This window comes from Mycteria americana, chromosome 4, assembly GCF_035582795.1.
Source record: "Mycteria americana isolate JAX WOST 10 ecotype Jacksonville Zoo and Gardens chromosome 4, USCA_MyAme_1.0, whole genome shotgun sequence".
In the NCBI taxonomy this organism is placed as follows: domain Eukaryota; kingdom Metazoa; phylum Chordata; class Aves; order Ciconiiformes; family Ciconiidae; genus Mycteria; species Mycteria americana.
Window position 1 is genome coordinate 87,599,146 of NC_134368.1, and position 21,020 is coordinate 87,620,165.

The 21,020-nt window shown below is 40.6% G+C and overlaps 2 long non-coding RNA genes across 4 annotated transcripts; both read right to left on the bottom strand.

The window, feature by feature from the left end:
- Positions 1 to 5,626: 5,626 nt before the first annotated feature.
- On the bottom strand, positions 5,627 to 14,536 carry LOC142409535 (uncharacterized). 2 transcript variants are annotated; one of them, XR_012775679.1, is made up of 5 exons: positions 14,518 to 14,536; positions 12,023 to 12,190; positions 11,441 to 11,481; positions 6,636 to 6,869; positions 5,649 to 5,692 (listed from the first exon to the last, which is right to left on the bottom strand). It is a non-coding gene; the product is annotated as an uncharacterized LOC142409535 (long non-coding RNA). The 2 variants fall into 2 exon arrangements; XR_012775678.1 differs by having other exon boundaries at positions 5,627 to 6,869.
- On the bottom strand, positions 14,529 to 19,895 carry LOC142409536 (uncharacterized). Of its 2 annotated transcripts, none has more exons than XR_012775680.1 (3): positions 19,781 to 19,895; positions 18,017 to 18,175; positions 14,529 to 14,582 (listed from the first exon to the last, which is right to left on the bottom strand). It is a non-coding gene; the product is annotated as an uncharacterized LOC142409536 (long non-coding RNA). The 2 variants fall into 2 exon arrangements; XR_012775681.1 differs by lacking the exon at positions 14,529 to 14,582 and adding an exon at positions 14,598 to 15,054.
- Between the last annotated feature and the right edge of the window lie 1,125 nt (positions 19,896 to 21,020).

Here is a 21,020-nt window from a genome sequence, read left to right on the forward strand (position 1 = left end):
CACACATCTTCGGGCTCCACAGCTACCTGAGTCAACTTGCTGGGGAGAGGGAAAAGAAAACCAAGGCATCTCCTATGCTGGTTCTGCAGGCACAGAGAGCAGACCGGAGTCCCTATTTTTATAATTTCCATCAATTTTGTCCTGAAGAAGTAAATACTGGTGGTATGAAGGTCTTGACATGAAGTCTAGAAGATAAGAACAAAGGCCTTTCCCTTGTCCTTGTAATTTTTAAAATGCAGTGCTTCTTCATCTTGTGTGATAACTGTTATGCATCCCGCATAGACTAAACCAGTCACTTCAAACTGCCTGCATATCGAATCAGTGTGACCGGAGCACGAGTGGTGCCACTGCTTGGCTCTGTTCCTCTTCCAAAATGTTCAGATCTCCAAGACCTCAAATGATATTAAAAAAAAAAAAAAAAAGCAAACCCATGATCTAGTTATAATCAGTATAATCCCACAGAAATATTCCCAAAGCTTTTATAACAATGCCTAAGTTCAAGGTGGAAAGACTTCAGAAAAACCCACTGTCTTCAGATGCTAAAAGTACACTATTTGATAAATAGGGATTTAGTTCCAATTAACAGGTTCAGAAGCAGGATGATTAAAGAAGAGAAAGCTCAGAGAATAATCAGCACTAATTATACTAATGCTGCTAGTGTAATTAATCAGTCTTGCAACCTGCAAAATTGAGATAAAGAGCTATAAGATCTAGAGATGAAAAATCAGTATGTAGAAACTGTGGATCGTCATTATCCAAAATAACACATTAACACCAATTGCTCTTGGGGATGGTTTGTCTTTTGTCCCCTTTCTCCTCGCTGCTAGAGGGAGAAGGCTGCTCTGCTCCCCCATGCTCCTCAGCCCGTGGCTGGGAAAGCGGCCACGAGAGCCTCTCCAGCACCAGCCATGGTTGGTCTTGCCCTGCCGCTCTCTCTCCCATTTTCCTCCTACTGAGACGTGGCCATATCCCTGTCTCATGGCCAGCAGGTTGAGGGAGGTCATTCTGCTCCTCTACTCCGCTCTGGTGAGACTCCACCTGGAGTACTGCGTCCAGCTCTGGAATCCCAGACATGGACCTGTTGGAGAGGGTCCAGAGGAGGGCCACAAAAATGATCAGAGGGCTGGAACACCTCTCCTGTGAGGACAAGCTGAGAGAGTTGGGGTTATTCAGCCTGGAGAACAGAATGCTCCAGGGAGACCTTACTGCAGCCTTTCAATACTTAAAGGGGGCTTACAAGAAAGGTGGGGACAGACTTTTTAGTAGGGCTTGTAGCAGTAGGACAAGGGATAATGGTTCTAAACTAAAAGAGGGTAGATTCAGACTGGATAGAAGGAAGACATTTTTTACGATGAGGGTGGTGAGACACTGGCACAGGTTGCCCAGAGAGGTGGCAGATGCCCCATCCCTGGAAGCATTCAAGGTCAGGTTGGACAGGGCTCTGAGCAACCTGCTCTAGTGGAAGACGTCCCTGCTCATGGCAGAGAAGTTGGACTAGATGACCTTTAAATGTGCCTTCCACCCCAAATTATTTTATGATTCTATGTTTCATCTCAAAGCCACCAAGCAGAGTCCTGGCCACACAGTGAGTCTTGTCTCTCCATGTCTCCCTTTTTTTCTTCTTCTAAGAAATATGCCCATCTATCATCTATTTTATACTGTTCTCTCTCCAGCTACAAGAGATATCATGCTCCAGGAAAATTCAGATTATCCCCAAAAGATATTTCCATTCCCTAGTTTCACACTTCAGATTACTACGAGATGTCCTAGCAGAAAAAGTGGGAAGACTAAGAAAGCAGAAAGTCCCACATCAGTCCTTAGCACATCACAGGAATATTAAAGTATCCCAGACACTTAAAATGTCTGCAGTGACCTAAAAGGACAAATAATATTAACTTAATATAAGCATTCATACCTGTATCTATGCACGCAAAGAACTCATGTGACAGACTGTTGTGGTTTATGAAACTGTTTTTCCAGAGCATATAAAGTTCGCTCGCACTATACACTAGTAAAATAAACTATAAAAATAATTTTACGGTGACATGAAAACTATAAATCATAATGACAGAAATTCATGGCTATATCTTTGTCTAACGTGTTGTCCTTGAGTCCTTCTGTTATGCTTATATAGCAAATACTCCCGAATAATCTGTGATTTTACATATTAGCTGTAAAGTGGTGTTTGGCATAATGGATGAGTAAATAAAAACTGTTCATCTGAATTGTATTTCAAAATTAGTTTTATGTTGCCCTGGCCCTGTAAGTTTAAGGAGTATCCTTAGCACTAGTTCAAAGTAGTTTTTGTGATTTAATTTTATATTTATGTCTTTACTCAGCTGCAAGAGATTTTTCCAATAAATAAAGAGAGTGGCTATGAATCTTACAGTACAGCTGTAAATTCTTGCAGCAGGCTACATTTTTAGTGATGCAAAGGCTGGCGCTCGTGGGCTCTTTCACGATAAATATATCAATGTCCATCTGAACCCCCTGGTGGAAATATGGCTTCAATTTTTTTCTTAAAAACATGGATCAATCATTGTTGCCCTTGCCTATTCTTTTCTGTCAAATGCTTCAAATGTGTTGGAGTATCTGTAAAAAGTTTGAGAAGCACTTTGGCTACATGTCTTACAATCCTACTGTATAACATTTAACTTCAGCGCAGCTCTTGCTCGCTTTCTTTGAGATATACAAGGAGATGATCTGTACTTAAAGATGAATGTGATTAATGATAATCCAACAAATTCAACAGACTTTATAAAGTAACGTAAGGGCCTTTCTTGCCTGCAGAATGATCAGGGTCTAACAGCTCCCTATGCCATGGGGCTCTAGATTACATATTCCATATCGCTGGAAGAAAGCGCCGAATATCCTACCAGTAGATACAGGGCAGAGAAGAGGTATAGGTTTACACACTAAATTAGCTTATTTTTCCATTTAAATAGATGGTGATTTGGTGCTTGGGACTACAGTGTCATTAAGAACATTTTGCAAAATAATTTCAGAAACTTTCTGTTTTACTGTACTGGCTAGAAACATTTTTTCTGTGCTTAGTGAATTTATTCAGTCTTTTGGTCGATGAGTAACCCTTACTAAAAAAAAAAAAAAAAAAAAAAAAAGACAATTCCAGACCAAGGAGACTTGGAAAGCCAGTGAGAATTAAACAATTTTTTTAATGCTGTATTTGGGTCTTGCCCACTAGTATTGAAGAACAGCCAACAAGTTCTCTGATGTCGTATTCCCAAGTCTCTTATCAAAGTTATATCAAGCCTTGCAGATGGATTACAACATCTTTTAAAATTCAAGAAGTTTGTGACTCACTGAAAGGAAATTGCAAAGGAGAGAAAGACAGGAGGAGTGAGCTTCCCCCCATGTGAAGTTTGCTACTTTAGCTTTTTTGTCAGTGACACACTCACGTCTACCTGAAATGTAACGTGTGGAAACAGCTTTGATCCTTTTCTCTCTAATGATCTGTTCAGTTAGCAACCTTGTCATGAAAATGTGACACTACTGTCTTGTTAATGCTCACCTTACGGAAGAGGTATTCTTTGAATGAAAGCATCAAAGATGTTCCTTAATCTATGGAAAAGTCTCTATTTTATGGCCATGTACACTAAAAAACTGCAATATTTCTAGTTATAGCACTGCATAGCTGAAGCCAGCACAATATAACCCATCAGCGATTACCTGGACAGCCTCAAAGATGCCACAAATTGACAAACCCTATTTGCAAAGCAATATTATCAATATTTGCTTTGACAAATAAACGCTGCCTTTTTCTCAAGAAAAAAGCCAGACTGATTTATTAATGAAATATCTTTGGACTCATTAAAAAATAAAACCACAACTGTGAGTTGGAACCGAGCGCCTATGTCGCAACATGATCAAAAAAGCCTGTCTGCACTGCAAATGAAGCAACTTCCGAATGAGAACCCCCCGAGGTGAGAACCGCGTCGTGCGGAGCCTGGGTGAATAACTGCGCTGCCTGGCACAGGAGAAAGGCTCCCTCCGGGAGCAAGGACCACGTGCCCACATGTGCCAGGACCACGAGAGCTGATGGCCTCATGCACGATCTGCCTACCAGCCGTCGGATAAGGCAGCTATTGCAACGTACCGTACAGCCACATCAGAGACAAGTCTTTCAGAGCTAATGGTGACAAATTACAGACCCTGTCCTTGAATAATTCTACTGAAATCAGTGGATTTCCATCTCAATATAAGCACGCGTATGAGTGTGCGTATGTGCCAGACCTACCTGAAATTATGCTCATGTACACAATCCTTCTTGATCACGTCACGTGGGATTTCATCAAAAGAAGTCTGTATGAGACTCAAGCTAATAAATAGCATGGCTTACAAAGAGAGGGGACACTGCTTCTCACAAATAAAAAATTATTATGGCTTCTTAAATGAGTTGTCTATGATACACTACAGTGAAGCAATTCATGTAAGGAAGATTATAATCCTCAAAAGTAATTTGTGTAAGCAGCCTTGTGATGCACAGAGACATGGGGGGGGGGGGGGAAGAGCCCTGACAGAAAGCACTACCAGGGCTGCTGGCAGGGCTATACCACAGCTGAGTCCAAAGGAGTAGGGGCTGGGGAAGTGCTGGGCAGTGATTTTCAGTGGGAAGCAGGGTTAATGCTTTCTCCAATATTCAACAGGAGAAGCTGACACAGAGCCAGGTGCCTGGCTCAGGAGGAGAGCAGGAGCTATTACCCCATCAGACCCTGCAGAAATGTCCCTTTCCCATTTGTTCCCAAGCCACAGGCTCCAGCCACAGTCAAGGATCTGCATCTAGCAACACAAAAATAATTGTGACTTTTCTTGGGCAACATTGCACAGTACCAGAGTAGTCACTCACATTACTGCACGGGGACTCATTCTGGTTTCTAAGTGTGCCCCTTGTGTGTCCTCGTCCCTGCAGCAAATGCAAGTATTTCAGGCACCCTCATTACTCCTGGCTCAGTGGCAGAGGGATACACCAATGTAAAATACAATAAAATGTCAGCAGCAAGTTGCAGAAGGCAAATATAAGCTCCACAGCACCTGGAGCCTCTGCAGGTTTTCAACATGCCAGCAGAGGTGAAGCTCTGGAAAGGAAAGGCTTTTGGTAGCTTGCCTGGTCTGAGCTAGCCTTGTACAGCCCAAGCTGCCTCAATTCATACTGCAGTGACAGATGCAAACATCTATCACAGGTGCTTGGCATTTTTTGATGTCAAAACAAGCCAGAGATGGCTGCGATCATCAGCTAATGGGACAGCAAGAGCCCTATCTGCAGCCTTTCATGGCCCTCCATCCCTGGCCATCAGCAGTGCTGGCTCAGGGCATAGCAGGGCTCTGCGGCAGCTCCACGCGAGATGGTGGGGCAGCTCCACGCGAGATGGTGGGGCAGCTCCACGCGAGATGGTGGGGCAGCTCCACGCGAGATGGTGGGGCAGCTCCACGCGAGATGGTGGGGCAGCTCCACGCGAGATGGTGGGGCAGCTCCACGCGAGATGGTGGGGCAGCTCCACGCGAGATGGTGGGGCAGCTCCACGCGAGATGGTGGGGCAGCTCCACGCGAGATGGTGGGGCAGCTCGTGCTGCCTGTGAGCAGCTGGTACAGGCGCACACTGGGCAGGACATTTGGCTGGGCAGACAAATCGCACCTTCGTACCCGGTGATGCGGCTGTTGCTGAAGGGACACATGCTGCAACAAAACCAGAGTAAAACTAGGAAGAAGAAATCACAGGGGTTTTAGTGGACGTTTACTATAGTTTTGTTTTACTCAGCATCAGTCTCAAAATGCTGATATTGCATTGGTTAAGCATAACATAACTTGAAAAATATAGCGTAAATATAGAAGTACTCAGAATGCCAGTTCCAGGCTGTTCATGGGCTAACCAGAAATAGTTCTAAAACAATCCAGGTTAGCGGAAAGCATACTAAAAATCATAGTCTGTGTGTGCCTATTTTATGAATGATAAAAAAATAAATTAATGGCATGAACTTCTTGCTGTGAACTGCTTGCCTGCTCCTAGCTGCTAACTAGCAGATGTTCACATCTGAACCCGCTGTTTTTCACATATTGCCCTTATCCAGTGAGCTAATAATATAAATGAACAACAACAATACCGTAATCTATAGCTGAAATATTAGCAGCTACCCTAAACATTATGTGGCAATGAGTATAGCCAGAGAAGTAAGATACCTGTCTGGATTTCCAAAGCTATGTCTTATTCTGTGCAAAAGAGAAAACGAATACTCAATAACTAAAATTTAAAATACGATAAACTTTCAGTTTGTCTGTGCTTTTGACTTTGATAATACAAAAAATGGGAGATAATATTCCTTATTAATCCACATCATATGTCTATTCTTTTAGGCAAGGTGTTCTCCTATGGAGCCTCAAAATAATTACCCAGCCCATTTCCAGGAACTGGATGCCCCAGCTGCAGGAGAGCAGGATTATACAAAAGACATCCTCAGAACTGTTTTGGAAAATAAACCTGATTTCAAATGCTGAAGAAAGGAAAGGTAGTAATTGAATGCCTATTTTCAAATGCTCTCAGAGAACAAATGCAGATATGCCAGTGGCATATGACGTTAATGCATAAATATAAATGCCAGGACGTAGATATAAAGAAAATTACTGTTGGTATCCCCAGGTGGCTACAATTCAGTGAGATGTCTGTATTGAGATGTGAGCAACAGCCAGGTGAGATGACAGGCACTGGCAGACGAAGCACACAAATTTCAGGTGCTGGCTCCGACCTGCTGGTTTGTGGCCACAAGCCCTTACTGGGACAGGTCCAATGTGAAGCTGCCATGGCTACAGCTCATGTTCTCCCCTCAGGATGACTTGCTCTTTTCTGTGTGAGGTACAGCTATGGGAAATGCACAGACAGGATACAAAATTAGTTTTTTCTTCCCTAAATCCGTGTCCTTAAGTACAAAGCAAAGCAAGCTTATGCAGAAACCTGACGGTACTGCTGCCTCCTGGCCAGGACTGAGGAAAGCTCATTTTGGTACTAAAACATTGCCATTCAAAGGATCAAAGCATAAAAAGAAATTTGTTATACATGTAGTGCTTAAATAACTACATTCCTTCCAGAAATAAAATGGCTTTTGTGGGTGGTCACTTTGCACAGATTTTCCAAGCATCTTTCGCAGCGTCTAAGACAACTGCTCACAATTTGAATGCTCACGACACTTATAAGCAGGTAAAAAAGCCCCCCCAGCAACAAGCATGCACCTTCCAACATAAAAACTGATTTCTTACCAGGCAAAATTTACATACATCTTAAAAGCAAACAGTTTAGTGCTATACGCACAAATAAAAAGTTTTAATTAGGAGATGTCATGACTAACATAACGACTAGTTACGTTACTAAAACGATAAGAAATAGCAGAAAGATGCCAGTTCATGTACTCGTTGACTTAAAATCTGTCCTCAGTTAGACCTATAAGGAGCACAGCTGCTGTAAGGCTCCAATGAGGGCAGATTTTAGATCACATAAATTTAGGTTTTTTCCTCTTAGCAACTTAATAATCATGAAATTATATAACAAATCTGTAAACCAATTACCAAATGTCAGAAGGTGCCCTGATTAAAATACACACATCCCCTGGAACGTGCCATATTCACAAATTAGCCATGTGTTATTTATAGGTCCTCAAGGCACAATAATGAAGAAAGTGGTAATGAAATCTGAAAGCCTGAATATCTCCCTTATGTTTGAAAGCAAATCCCAGGAGACCCATCTGTAGTCCAAACTGGTGGTGGTGGGGGGGGGAATTCCTTTCTAAAACAAACGAAAAACCTACAAACAACCTCTCCTGCCTTCGTACTTTCATATTTGATGTTTCTTTTTTAAAATTATTTAAGCTGCAAATTAAAATCCTACCATCCTCTTTGCTCCCACACATTCATTTTATCAAAACGATTCTTCAAAATTCTGTCTTAATTTTTACGCTCCAACACCACAAAGTGCAACCCACATGCTTAAAAAAGACAGATTCCTCTTTATGGGTGCAATTTGCACTTGCAAAACCAAAGTTACACAGTATGCCTCATTCTCTCAGCAAGGGGCTCAGCTTCCTTCCCTGGCCCTTCACGGGAGGACGAAGGACACCTTTACACCTATTTCTGTCCATACAAGGCTGAACTCATATGCATACCAATTCCTCCTGCAAGTTCCTATGGTGATATCGTTCAGCCTTTTAACTCAAAATTCCGATCGCTTCAACCGTCCACCGAGGCACCAAAATCCCACTGGTAGGCAGCTCTGTTTCCATTGCCATAGGTGGTGGCTCGTCGGGTCTTAGTGACGCCAGCTCAGGTCCTTAATAAAGCATATTTACACCTGCCTTGCAAGACACTTGCTTCCTTCTTCAGGGAGATACACCTGGTTCAATGTACCATTTTCAACATCCATATGTTAACACTTGTAAGGCTTTCGCTATGTTATCTCTGCCTCCCTCACTTCCCACTCTCTCCAACACTGACTTCTGATTCTCTATGGTTTTGTCCCATATTTTCTCTGTTCGTTATTGACCAGAACTGTTATTCTGCTTCTCATTTAAGTTTTTCCTCTTAAAAATCATGTATTAATATGCTTTTTACTTCTTTACTTATTAAGGTCACATATACATGTACTATATCACGTGCAGAAAAGCCTTTTTAAAACATATGGTTATTACTGCACTGAAATATTTTACCCTCATCCAATTTGACACAGCCAACCTGTAGCATTGCAAGACGCGATTAATTCATCACGTTGTAACATGAGTGCATAAGCACAAAACAAGGATAAATGAAGGAGACTGTCTCTTTTTTTGGCACGTGAACCAATGCCCAGGAACACGTGAGGGTTTTGCCTTTTTTTCATGATGGATGCAAACACCACAGAACTGCCAAAAACGTTTGAAGGTACATCAGAATATTTAAATACGTTTCTAACACTTTATTGATAAAATCAGCATCACTATCTTTCAACCCCCCAACTCAGTAACATCCTACCCCAGCCTGTTCCCCAAGAGCCTCCCCCCATCAATCCTGCCATCTATATTCCAGAAACAAAATGAACAGCAATGGAGCCTCCCCCACGAAACTCAGCAAGAACATGTTGCCTTCTGCTTTTCTTGTCTATCCTCCTTCTCCTCTTGACTGGCTTTTTCCCCTCTTTCTTTTAGTCTGCCTCTCTCCCCCCTTGCATTTGTTAGCTATTTTCTTGTGCTGTTAGAGAACAACAGGCAGTTGAAAAGCTCTTGGAGGCATCTGAAGGGGCGAAAAATCATACCAGAAGCCAGGAGTTGCATCTTTATATTACTTTTGCAGACCTGACTCTTAGCCAGAGGGTTAGCAGATGGGCATGTGTTGCCAGAACACGTTTTGAATTTAAACAAAATTACATTGGCTCTTGCTGGGCTGCTGCAGTGGCACGGTGACCTCAGGAGCCGTTTCTACCTATGCACTGTGTCCAAAGGTGAACTGTGTTAAGGTTTAATTTACTTGATGTAAAACTTCTCTGTATGTAAGAGATGTGGATAATAGAAACAAGTCAAAAAAACCCCCGCAAATTAAAATAGTTCTCATCTTCCCTAACCTCCATTTCAGCCATTCTTTTCACCTGTTCTTTATTATTCTGGCTTTTGAAGAGCTCCAAGATACATGTTTTTGAAGTATTTCTAATTAATACAAGCCTCTGACCTTTGCTTTCAAAGACAAATGTGCAGCTGTAAATGGCAAAACAACAAAAAGCAACCCCCAAAATATTTCTGTTCTAGTTTGCTTCAACAAGAAGTACAAAGCAGGAGACTTCCATGGGAAAAAGTCTCCAGAATATTGTTCCTACAAAGAAGGGGTGGCTGAGCACAAAGCCTTTGGGTCATGAATATTTAAAGCTTCAAGCAGACTTAAGCCACCACTCCATTTTGGACTGGGTAGCGTACAACTTGTGAGTGCTTTAAACCTGTGGTTATTGTCTCTTACGGGTGGATGGTGTCTTAGCAAAACCAACCTCGTCAGTGCTAACTACTCAGCAAGCGCATTGACAGACCCATAGTCAACGGGAAGAGTTTGCTTAGGTCAGATATGAGTTTGATATAGGGGATTTCTGTCATGGAGGAGACGTCGTAGGGCTGTCTCTCCACACGTTTCTAATAAAGGATTTTTCTTGCTTGGTTTCAGAGCTGCAGGATGGGAGGCTCCCGATTGTCCCTTTGGGAGACCTTTGTGCAAACTAATGGATTGCAATGTCGAAAAGAGTTGTGTTTCCTGCATTTCACTGCCTGCCCCCCAGGCCGATTTCTTTTCGTGGCTTAAGAGCTGACAGTGCAATCTGCACACGTTTGTTTGCATCGAGCTTTCACACTGAAACCTGTGACCGGCTCTATCAGATTCTGCTCTCTGGAAGAAACTCGCGATAAACTGCAAATGCACTGTCCTACTGCAAAAAGCTTGCAGACCGCCTCTGGGTCCGAGAGGCGACATCCCTTCTGTCGTTATGTCCTGCCACGGCACCTGCAGAAACCTTCCAAGTTTTATTTTCAGCAAGGCATAGGGGAGCCTTTCTGGAAAGGATTCCGCTTTCCAGGAAATCCCTTCATGCCTTTTCCGGCCGGCGGTGCCATCGCACAGACGTACCGTATCCCGATGGCCCACTCGGGGCTGCAGGCAACCGTGCCCCAAAGGGCTCTGCCTGCGTCAAGGCAGCCTGCAAATCTCTGCCCCAAGAATACCCCTCGAGTCACAGACGTGAGGACGATAATAAATCAAGAAATGTCGTCAGGGACCTATTCTCAACTTCAGACTGCCGTTGGCATCATTCAACATCGTGGTGTCAGCAGAGACAGGGAGTCTCTCTTTTTATTGAGAGGTCAGAGTTCAAGTATCTTAACTTCAAATTTTAAATCACCATCGTAAAACCACGCTTTTACTACTTTGTTCATTCCACAATGTAATTACCTTTTCTTTCCAGGACTGAATGGAGATGCTAGGTGGTAAAGATTGTCTTTTGTTAGCAGAAGCAGACTCTATAAGCTATTGTGTTGTTAATTTTGCAGTTATCTTGGCTTCCTTAATATCATTTAGCTATTTCTTTACGGGTACCTTATTCTGCTTGATTCTGTTTCACTTTGAACCTCCATTGATGTTGAGGATTTAATGCATTTTTTATCATACTGTGCAAAATGCTGATGGAATCTTTGTGCAGACTCTTTGGCGACAGAAAAAGGTTATTATTATCCTCCCCTTTGTATTGTACCTCCAGAAATCTATGCACATGCTTTGTAGCCACCCACTTTGCACAGAGGCATGAAGAAATAATTTTGTTTTATTCACTACAAGAGCATTTTTTTAAAGATGTGTCTTTACAATTGTCCTTTTTAAAATTTGTGCTTGCATAATGCATTGCTTTTAAAGGGGACTTGAATGAATTGCTCCAATTATACATACCTTACCACTCAGGCTGCTTCTTAGCTCAAAGGTGAAATTGTCTATGGTGAAATCAAAAAGTCTATATTAGATATGAATGTAGAAGAAAAAGAATTTCATTCACTGAGGGCAGTGACGGAAGAGCCCCATCTGCACTCTGTACCGGTCATCCAATTGCTCTGTTTCTGGCATTTTCAAGGATGCTAAACCCACCCAGACTTTTTATTGCCCTAATCCACCCAAAACGTGATCTGCAAAGGCAGAGAAGAAAGAGTGAGCTCCATTCTGAGCTGAGACATGTAATTGTGTATTAGATCTGCTGAAGCCGGGAGGCACATTTGTAGTGAGGAAGAACCATACTTTTATAAATTACACACAAGTACTACATTCAAAAAACTCATGACAGGTGAGACAGCTCACTCCCATCACCAGCCCTGCCCATTACTGTGTTAGGACTCCTTGGAAATAGTGCTCTGAGAGCAACTATGACATGAATTAAATAGGGTTTCCATTCTTACATAAGGCCTCAACGATGCAGTCAGAACTATTTGTCATATTCAGTATGGGCGTTTGAAAAAAAAAAAATTTTCTTGAGTCCATTACCTTCACTTTTCCAGATGCTTTTAGATTATGTGTTTGAAAAGAACAACACTTCTTTCCAGCTGCAGCCCGAAAGAACAACAAAATAGTTTCCAAAGAAAAATCATATCTCTACAGCCTCTTCACTGCCTTTTTATTCTGTGTACTCCTCCTTTCAGGCAGTGACACCACCTGTAAGTGAAGCAAGGAGAAATTACCTCTTCTGCAGTAAAAACTCACCTCATCCATCAAAACCATATTGTCACTTGCTCATATATTGTATACTGTTAGTTTATATAGTGTATAACAGTTAGGTAAATATCACGGTCTCTGGATACTACAGAAAAGTGTATTTTTAAAATGCACACAATAATAAAAGACGGTAATAACACTTGGAAATGCTTTTAAGGAAACCCGGGCCCTATAAAACTCTCCCAGCTTCAGGTGCTATTACTGCCTCAGCAGAAATTGGCTCTGACACCAGTGAAAAAGGACTTGGCATCCCAATTCTTTAAATCAGATCACTAAACAGGACTGTGGCTTTCACTTCAATTGGACTGATTTGGGAGAAAATCCCATATAGGAGAATCTCCCTGGAAAAAGTAAACTAAGAGTTTGTAAAATATCAGCTGTTAAGAGCTACAGTTACTATTTCTATTAAAGATTATCAATATTTCTATTAAAGATGAGCTGGAGACAAATCAGGATCTAACGTTTAATTATATTTAGACCTGCATGCCTAGATATATAGGGAAAAATGCTCACTCAATGGGAATTTTTCCTTAACTCCAGCGGAGCTAGGATTTCCCACCGAATGTTTTAATTTTCAGGATACCAACTGCAAGTACATCACTAGAAATAACATTAATGATTTTCAGTGCAGTTTAAAAATAATTAGAGGCAGACCAATTCTCCAAGTTACATGCTCATACTAAGAAAAGACAGAAAAATCACACAAAGCTTTATAACACAGAATTATAGAATCACAGAATGGTTTGGGTTGGAAGGAACCATAAAGATCATGTAGTCCAACCCCCCTGCCATGGACAGGGACACCTTCCACTAGAGCAGGTTGCTCAGAGCCCCGTCCAACCTGACCTTGAACACTTCCAGGGATGGGGCATCCACAACTTCCCTGGGCAATCTGGGCCAGTGCCTCACCACCCTCATAGTGAAGAATTTCTTCCTTACATCTAATCCAAATCCACCCTCTTCCAGTTTAAAGCTGAGGGGAGAAAAAGAAAACAAGCATAAGGATGAGGTCTAAATCAAATATGAAGCAATCTATATTTTCCATTAAAGGCATTGTGAAATTGGCCCTTTTGCAAAGGTCTCGATTGAAAGCCATGTGAAAGTTAATGGTTTTGACTCAGATACTCAGCACTCAAATAAGAAACAAGGAAAAAGCAGACCCACAAAAACAGAACTTGAAAAAAAATGCTAGCACAAAACCATATGACATAAAAGAAACAATTTAAATAGCTCTAGAAAATAGTATAAATTGCCTTGTTCCCACAACCAGAGGGAGATTCAACAATGCAAATTCTCATTATAATTTCAGCACTATATTTCTTTTTTTATAAAGAGCATATCAGTAAGATTTACCAATATTGTTTCAACATGCTGAAAGCTTTATTATCTATTCTTTAACATTTGGTATTTTTCTAATTCTTTAGTTTTAATAAAAAGCAATAGAGATGTGTACTAAAGACTTCATTTTTTAACGTGGCTGATTTGAAGGCTAATTAGCACATTCATATCTGTCAAAAAATCCAATGTCTTTTGTATTCCTATTTCTGGGTTCTTTTGTGGTCAGTTTAATTAAATTTCTTGATAAAATACTTGACAAATAAAGGGGGAGAGAAAAAAAAAACATTTAATAGTTTAGGCTAGGTTTTTCAAAGGTAATTAATAGTTAGTGCCCATTAAACTAAAGAAGGAATTGGCCGAATAATTTTCTAGGGTTCTTTTTTAATGTTATCCTTAAAATTTTAGCACCTCTTTTAATAAGAGTGGGCAGGAGAGAACAAGGAGCAGTCACGATCCAAAACAGCTTCCTCTCTTCTTCTCCCCAAAAGGAAGAGGCAAAATAATTATTGAGATGCTGAAAAACAAGAGTTCACAGTTTAAAAGGCTGCTGACAACCTCTTATGGTGCTCTGTTTCAGCAGCTATGATCTCAAGAGTGAGCAAAGTGGGTCATAAACGCTACTGATAGCCGAAAATTAGGAGATGAAGAACACTTCAGAATGTTTAAGTGTGGTAGGTGTGATTACAGCAATCAAAACGCTATCCCGTTTGGCTACAGTTTATCTTGAACAGCAAGGTTAAAAAAAAAAAGGGGAAAAAAAAAAAAAGCTGTATGATCCTAAATTGTGCAGTATGCATAAGCATTTAGAAACAATCCTGCCAGAAGCCTACACAGGCAGTTGACCCAAAAGGTAACATGGTATTTATCTTGTTTTGTACTTTGAACCAAAAAGATGCTTGCTGCTTCTTCAGGAGAAGTTTCACTCTTACCTTATAGTCTGAAGTAATCCTTTGTCAGTTTGGTGTTGCGGACTGACCTGCTTCTCACAAAATATCTAGGGGAAAAAAAAAAAGCTTCATCCTTAATTATAACACTGGGGTGTTTGCAAGGGTGTCTGCGTGTGTAATTCACTGGCCTGTAATGACTTGGTATATATTGTCATATATGACTAGTAAAACAGCACAGCAACGTTTGTCATAAGACCTGAATTTGGTCTCATGACCATGAATATAGTCTCTGTTGCCCCAGAGAGTGAACATTACCTAGGCACGTACATATACTATATGAGTACTTGGGATGTTTTCTCCTCTGCCCACATTAACTTCCCGTGCAGTTTCAGAGCAGATGTTTGTGCTCTTGCTCCTTGTTAGGCAATTGCTCCACAGTCTGGGGCCATGGCTCATACCAAGGGCTCCAGGGTGAAGCTGGCAGTAAACACTGTCACCTCTTTCCTCTCCTGTGAAAACCTTCTCCCCACTGAAGATGCAACATCTCCAAGGATCATTGCATAAACCTCAATACCTTCCCTACAAAGTGCAAAACAACTCCATAAATACACAGTGACACAAACATTAAAAACTCCAATCGAGCCATCCACAACAAGATCTCCTCTTTCAGCAGAGGACGAGAGAATAAACAACAGATGACAAATGTTAGGTCATTCTCATCTTAAGCCAACATAACTCCATGCTGCTGCCAAACATGAATCCTCTCCTCCTCTGTCAGCTGAATCAGCAAGCTCATCCCAATTCATCAGGGAGCTGCACCACCGCTAATGGACAAAGAAGGGGTTCAACAATATATAAAGTGTGATATAGTAAAGGCACTAGAAAACAAACAAACAAGTAAACAAAAACCCACAAAGAAAAAAGCCCCTAGTACTAATAGTAGTACCCAATGCAGACTAAAAATGCAAATAAACAAAATAACTTCATCTTTAATCCTAATACTTAGGGATGAGTTGAGCATGAATGTCCACATGCCTTGTTCACTATCCTGTAAGCTGAAAGGATACAGAACTAAAATGAAGTCTTACAGCAAATAATTAAGACAAAGACAGCAGACCCAGAAGTTGTAATGAAAAAATATTAATTAATGAAAAACAGTCCTGTGCGGTTAGGAAGCAACTAGACGTCATTCTCAACTTCTTCCAGGAATTGAAGGGAAATCAGTACAGGCATGTGAAGCTCTCAACTGAAGATCTGTACTCCAAGCACAAAAGTTAATTGGCAGCTAGCTTTTCTGCAATAGAGTTAAAGATTTTAAGACCCAAAGGGATCAGCGTGATCGACAGATTTGACCTTCCATATAACAGAGGCCAGAAAATGTCATGCAGTAATTCTTACATCAAATCTAAAAACTTTTAGGCTAAAGTAGGATATATATTCAGCTAAGGTATCCAGACCCAGCTTTCAAGATTTAAAGAGATGGAGCGTTCATTGCCAGCTTCAGCTTTTTAAAAATTGATCTACTTGCCCTTGTTGCTAAGAAGGTTTGCCTAATATCCAGTTTCAATAGCTCTTTCTTCAATAGAGATAGCCATTGCTATTCGCCTCCAGCTTTTTATTACACTCTTCGTTTTCTTTAAGCAGTAAAACATAAAGCATATTTTCAAATGTGAAACAAATAGTGAGATCAAATTAAACTTCACAAAAAAAGAGGTACTCAACAGTGTGCATCATGCAGTTTCAGGGTGCTTCTGATTGCCACTGTCTGGGAGGATCGATGGTAGATATTTACATTAAAATACTCATTAAGCACAGAGTGCATTAGTAATTGCTTTAATCATCTCTCATACAATAACCATCATTGCTATTCTTTGTGTTCTCCTCTGCTCAGACATTTTCAGGGACATCCTATCATTTGGTTATATTGTACAGTAACCGTTGGAGTCAAAGGAAAAACATACATTAGGTAAGCAAGCAGCCCAGCAGATGAGCTTGCCAAACACCTTGTACAACGCAGATTCCCTGCATTACACACTTGAATCACTTACTGAAACCGTATTTAGAATAAATACCATCTTTGCCCTTACAGGAGACCTCCAAAGTTTCCAGCAGCTGCCCTGAAGTCACTCAGCTGGTGTCTAAAGTGTGCATGAGACAGCAGCCCTGGGCTCGACGCCATGCGGGTGCTCTCAGTGCCCATGGTATTACCCATGACGATTTTTTTTTTTTAATTTGGCTTCCAAGGAAGTCCCTTCCTGGCCGGTCCTTGTACACTGGGCCGTCCTGTTCCCTGCCAGGCTTGATGAGCTCCCATGCCCAAGTCCTCCCTTGCAATAATCTTGTAACGTTATCAACAGCAGAGAGAGAATCAAAATCCTGCCCTGGTGTCATCGTAAATCAGGATTTACCGATGTGAAAGTTTAGGAGCTTACATTTTCAAAAGCTTGTGTATAGGACTTATTCATGGGACTAAGTACAAATGCAAAGCGAAAACAGTGGGGCTTCTTTAAAGTCCAAGCAAGCACTCCCACCCAGCAAACTACCTGCCAAGCAAATAAAATAATTGCAGTAATTTCCACAATAACAATAATAAAGTTTGCCAACTAAGTGGAAATTTGCTCTTGGTAATACCATGCGCGAATATCAACCTAGCCCCCTACTCCCATCTTTTCCAAAGAATAAGAATAATTTTATGGTCACATATATATGATCGTATTACAGACAGACAGTTCTCTGCAGCCTTCTTATTGATTAAAATAAATAGCTGCTGACATGTTTTGCAGAGCATAGAGACCAAATGCCTGCATCTACAACTGCTAAAATGGAAACCTCTCCACATGCAGCTGAGAGAGACATGCTTAATTTTTTTTTTTCCTTTTTTGAAAGAAAAACTGTAATTTTTTTATCGTAATAGCAAAATAACAAAGCCTAAATTCCCTACGAAGTCCGAGGTTAAATATTTTCAGTAAAAAGGCTGTATCCATTAGCAATACTGTATAACGCTGGACCAGATTGATGAAGGGGAAAGCTTATTTTTTCATTTGAAGGAAAACATAGTTCTTAAAAGCACACCAGGTGCATGAATTCAAGTATATTTATTTACATTTAACATATGTTTTATTAAATTGTCCATAATGAAGAGGAATGATTGGTAAATTCAGGCCATTTATGTCAGGTGTCTGACATGAATATAGTTCTTGAACTAACAACTCTCCAGCACTCATAAGCCATTACTTACCTCTACATCACTATAAAGTGGTAACTAGCAAAATACACTGCTTTAAATTAATGGGAAAAAATCCTATTTCTTTTTCTCATCTGCTGGAACAAACTCAATGTACTAGTGATGTACGAGAAGCAAAGAGGATCTAAGATAGGGGTAGAAGGAAAAACCACTGTCCTTCAAAAAGGCACAGTCTGGCAAACCCTCACGTGCAGGGTAGTCCCAAAACGGGTGCCGGAAAGTTTCTTCTGTGCTGGATTTCATCAGGAAAAAGACACCCGTTCACTTTCATAACACCATCCAGAAACTATTTCTTACCTGAAACTGTTGCATCACTAAAGGTTTCCTTCAGGTGCTGTAAAACTCCTTCCTGATGTGCTGTTTTAAATGGCAGCGTGTCTTTGTACGTATACATTGCTTCTGAGATGTGGTACTTCAGATCAATGTAATATGCTGTTGTGTTGAACTTCAAATAGTCTGAATGCATTTTATTCATAAATAGAAAGCAAAAAACTTTTATTCTGCTGTTCCACAGACAGTGTTAATTGTAATAATCAGCCTTTTTACTTAAACCAACAATGAACCTTGAGTCCTTAAAGCATAAGAATTAAAGTCATAAGAAAACAACCATCCAGGAATAGAGGCTTATTAGAGGATTCATTTTAAGAAATCTGTTTGTTGAGAATAGATTTTCTTTTCTGTTCACATATAATTTATAACATTCTAATGTATTTTCTTCAGAAGTGGTCACAAATTAATCTAGACTAACAATGTAGGACGGGTAAAGTGCTTATTCTGACATCCCTCTATTATTTCTCTTGTTTCCAGAGTTTTCCTCCTGATCTTCAGAGAGATGTATTACTCCTACACTGCATTACACAATACAGATAAAATACAGAAAAGTAACTGATGTGCTTTAAGGTAGGCAGCCAGTGAATCTTATAGAAACTCAAGGAGCTAGACCAATACCTGAAATTAAGCATAAACTGATGGTTTTTTCCTTGCTGAAAGCTGGTGTGTTGTGACCTATGTTCCTCTCTGTCAGACATGACTCTTTCTACTCCCAGTTCAGAAGAAAAAAAACATCTAAATGTAAATAGTCATAAATGTTAAACAAATGAGGATTAAGGAATATTTCTTACTGCCTACATATTTACACAGATAAGAACCCACCATAAATATTAGTGTACCCTGAAGCCCATACACTTGAAATTTTGCAATAAAAAACGAGAAGTGCCAATGTTGTTGAACCAAACAGTTCTTAAAATGACCTCTTTCAAAAGAAACTTGGAGACATCTCTGAAAGTTTTAAGCATATTCACTGCCAAAACTACTGCCACTTGCAATTAAACACAAAGAGAAAAATAACTATTTCACCTTTGGCTAAATCCAGTCTTTTCTACAGGAGAAACTGAAGATCATATACAGGAACATGGCTCATATATGTGGCTGTCCAAAGAGACTCCTTTATGACAATTATTAATACACACCCCACCCCACCCCCCAAAAAAACCCCCAACCCTAAGTATGCCTCACAAAAATTACTCCCATTGCGTGGCCGTTGTATCAAGTCAGAAAATTCAGTAACAGAGATGATTGTAAATAAAGGACTTTTGTAACACAGAAAATTTGGTATTTCCTCATTTGCTTTTGTCTGAAATAGGGAGTCAAGCTCTCTGAACTTCCTCTGTGTCCTGAAACAAAACATCTGGGACTTTGCACCTATGGAGCTATGAAGTCTTATGAGAACTTCAGTGCTAGGTGCCTGCCGGGCCTCACCGTCTTGTGGGGAAATCACAGTTTTTGACTGTGCTGCCACGTGCTGAATGCTCAGGCCTGCCTTTGCTAGAAGATGGCTTTTGAAAAAAAAAAAAAAAAGATTGACTACATGCATCTAAGCTGCCCAAACAATAAAAAAGTAAGGAAATAAAAAATAAGTGTATACTGTTCTTTCCCTTTCCTGGCTCCTTTTTTTTCTCAAACTTCTTGAAGAAGTTCTTGAAGAAGTTTGAGGTTAATACAAACAAAAAGTGTTACAGCGAAAACAAACTATATTCGTGTGTACTTACTACTTAAACGTACTTTTTGGCAATGCGAAAGTGCCCCCAGATATTAGCACATTTCTTCAAACGTCTTTCCAGTGCAGCTGCAGAATGTGGTTTCCCTGAAAAGGCTGGTAAGATGCAGAGGCACGGCAGTGCACTAGGAAGATAGAGATACTAGTATCAAATTTAAGTAAAATATTTTCATAAAGAAGTTTTAACAGAAACAGAAATAACACTTGAAAAATTATATTATCCCTTCTGAAGGCTGAAAGTTGAGAGAAAACATTTTCCTCTGAAAAAAAGCAAAGCAAGCTGAAAGCCTATTCATAGAAAATTCTTGATCAACTCATTAAATGGAAATATAAGCTTAGGAGATGTTAGATTGCTGCTGTAGAGCTACAGAGGTTGTACCCAGAACCTTTCATTCAGACATAACTACTTCAATATCAGAGTATTTTCAGCATCTTTTCTAGAATGACAGGAAAAATACCACAGAACTCTTGGCACCTGGATTGTGAAGCCATATTTCAAGACCACTGAAAAATAATTAAATGAACATGGCAACCTTTCAGAGGACCATGAGTCCCTCCGTGCAGACCACCAGCTGATACCACCACATCCCACCTCGTGGACCTGCCCACGATGGCACAGCGCTGCACCAGCCCTAAGCTCCCACTTCCCACGTCCTCCAGAAAGAGTGAGCGTGTCCTGATCCGCATATCGCGATCCTGCTGGAAGTGTCGCCTTTGTGGGGATAACATGGAGATAGCGCCTTCCCTCTGCACCGCCCACAGCGCCTGCCTCGCGGTTTGCCCTATCTTCCACAGGTTTTGTCTTCCTCCTTTCCCTTCTCATTCTTTGACTTATTTGGGCACTGGTTTTATAATATACACTTTTATGGTACAATCCATGTTATTTTTCCCCCCTCATGTGCTCCCTTCCTTTGTCAGTGCTTTCCAGTACAGTTTTCTTACATATGTTACCACATTGCTGAATCTTTGTTTTCTTCTAATAAACCTATCTTGCCATAATTCAGTTTGTGTGAGATGTCTAACTAGAGCTGTCTCTCTCAACCTAACAAGTATTTTATCTCCTTGATTTTTTTTCTCAATCCACACTGGAATTTTCAGAAAGCAGAGCAGGAATTTCTATTACTGCATTTCTATGTTTTCTTTCCCCCAAAACATTAAATTTCAATATTCTCTTGCTCAATGAAACAGCAATCAAAAATTTATTTTAATTTCTCTCTTAACTTACTCTATCCCTCCTCCACGTGA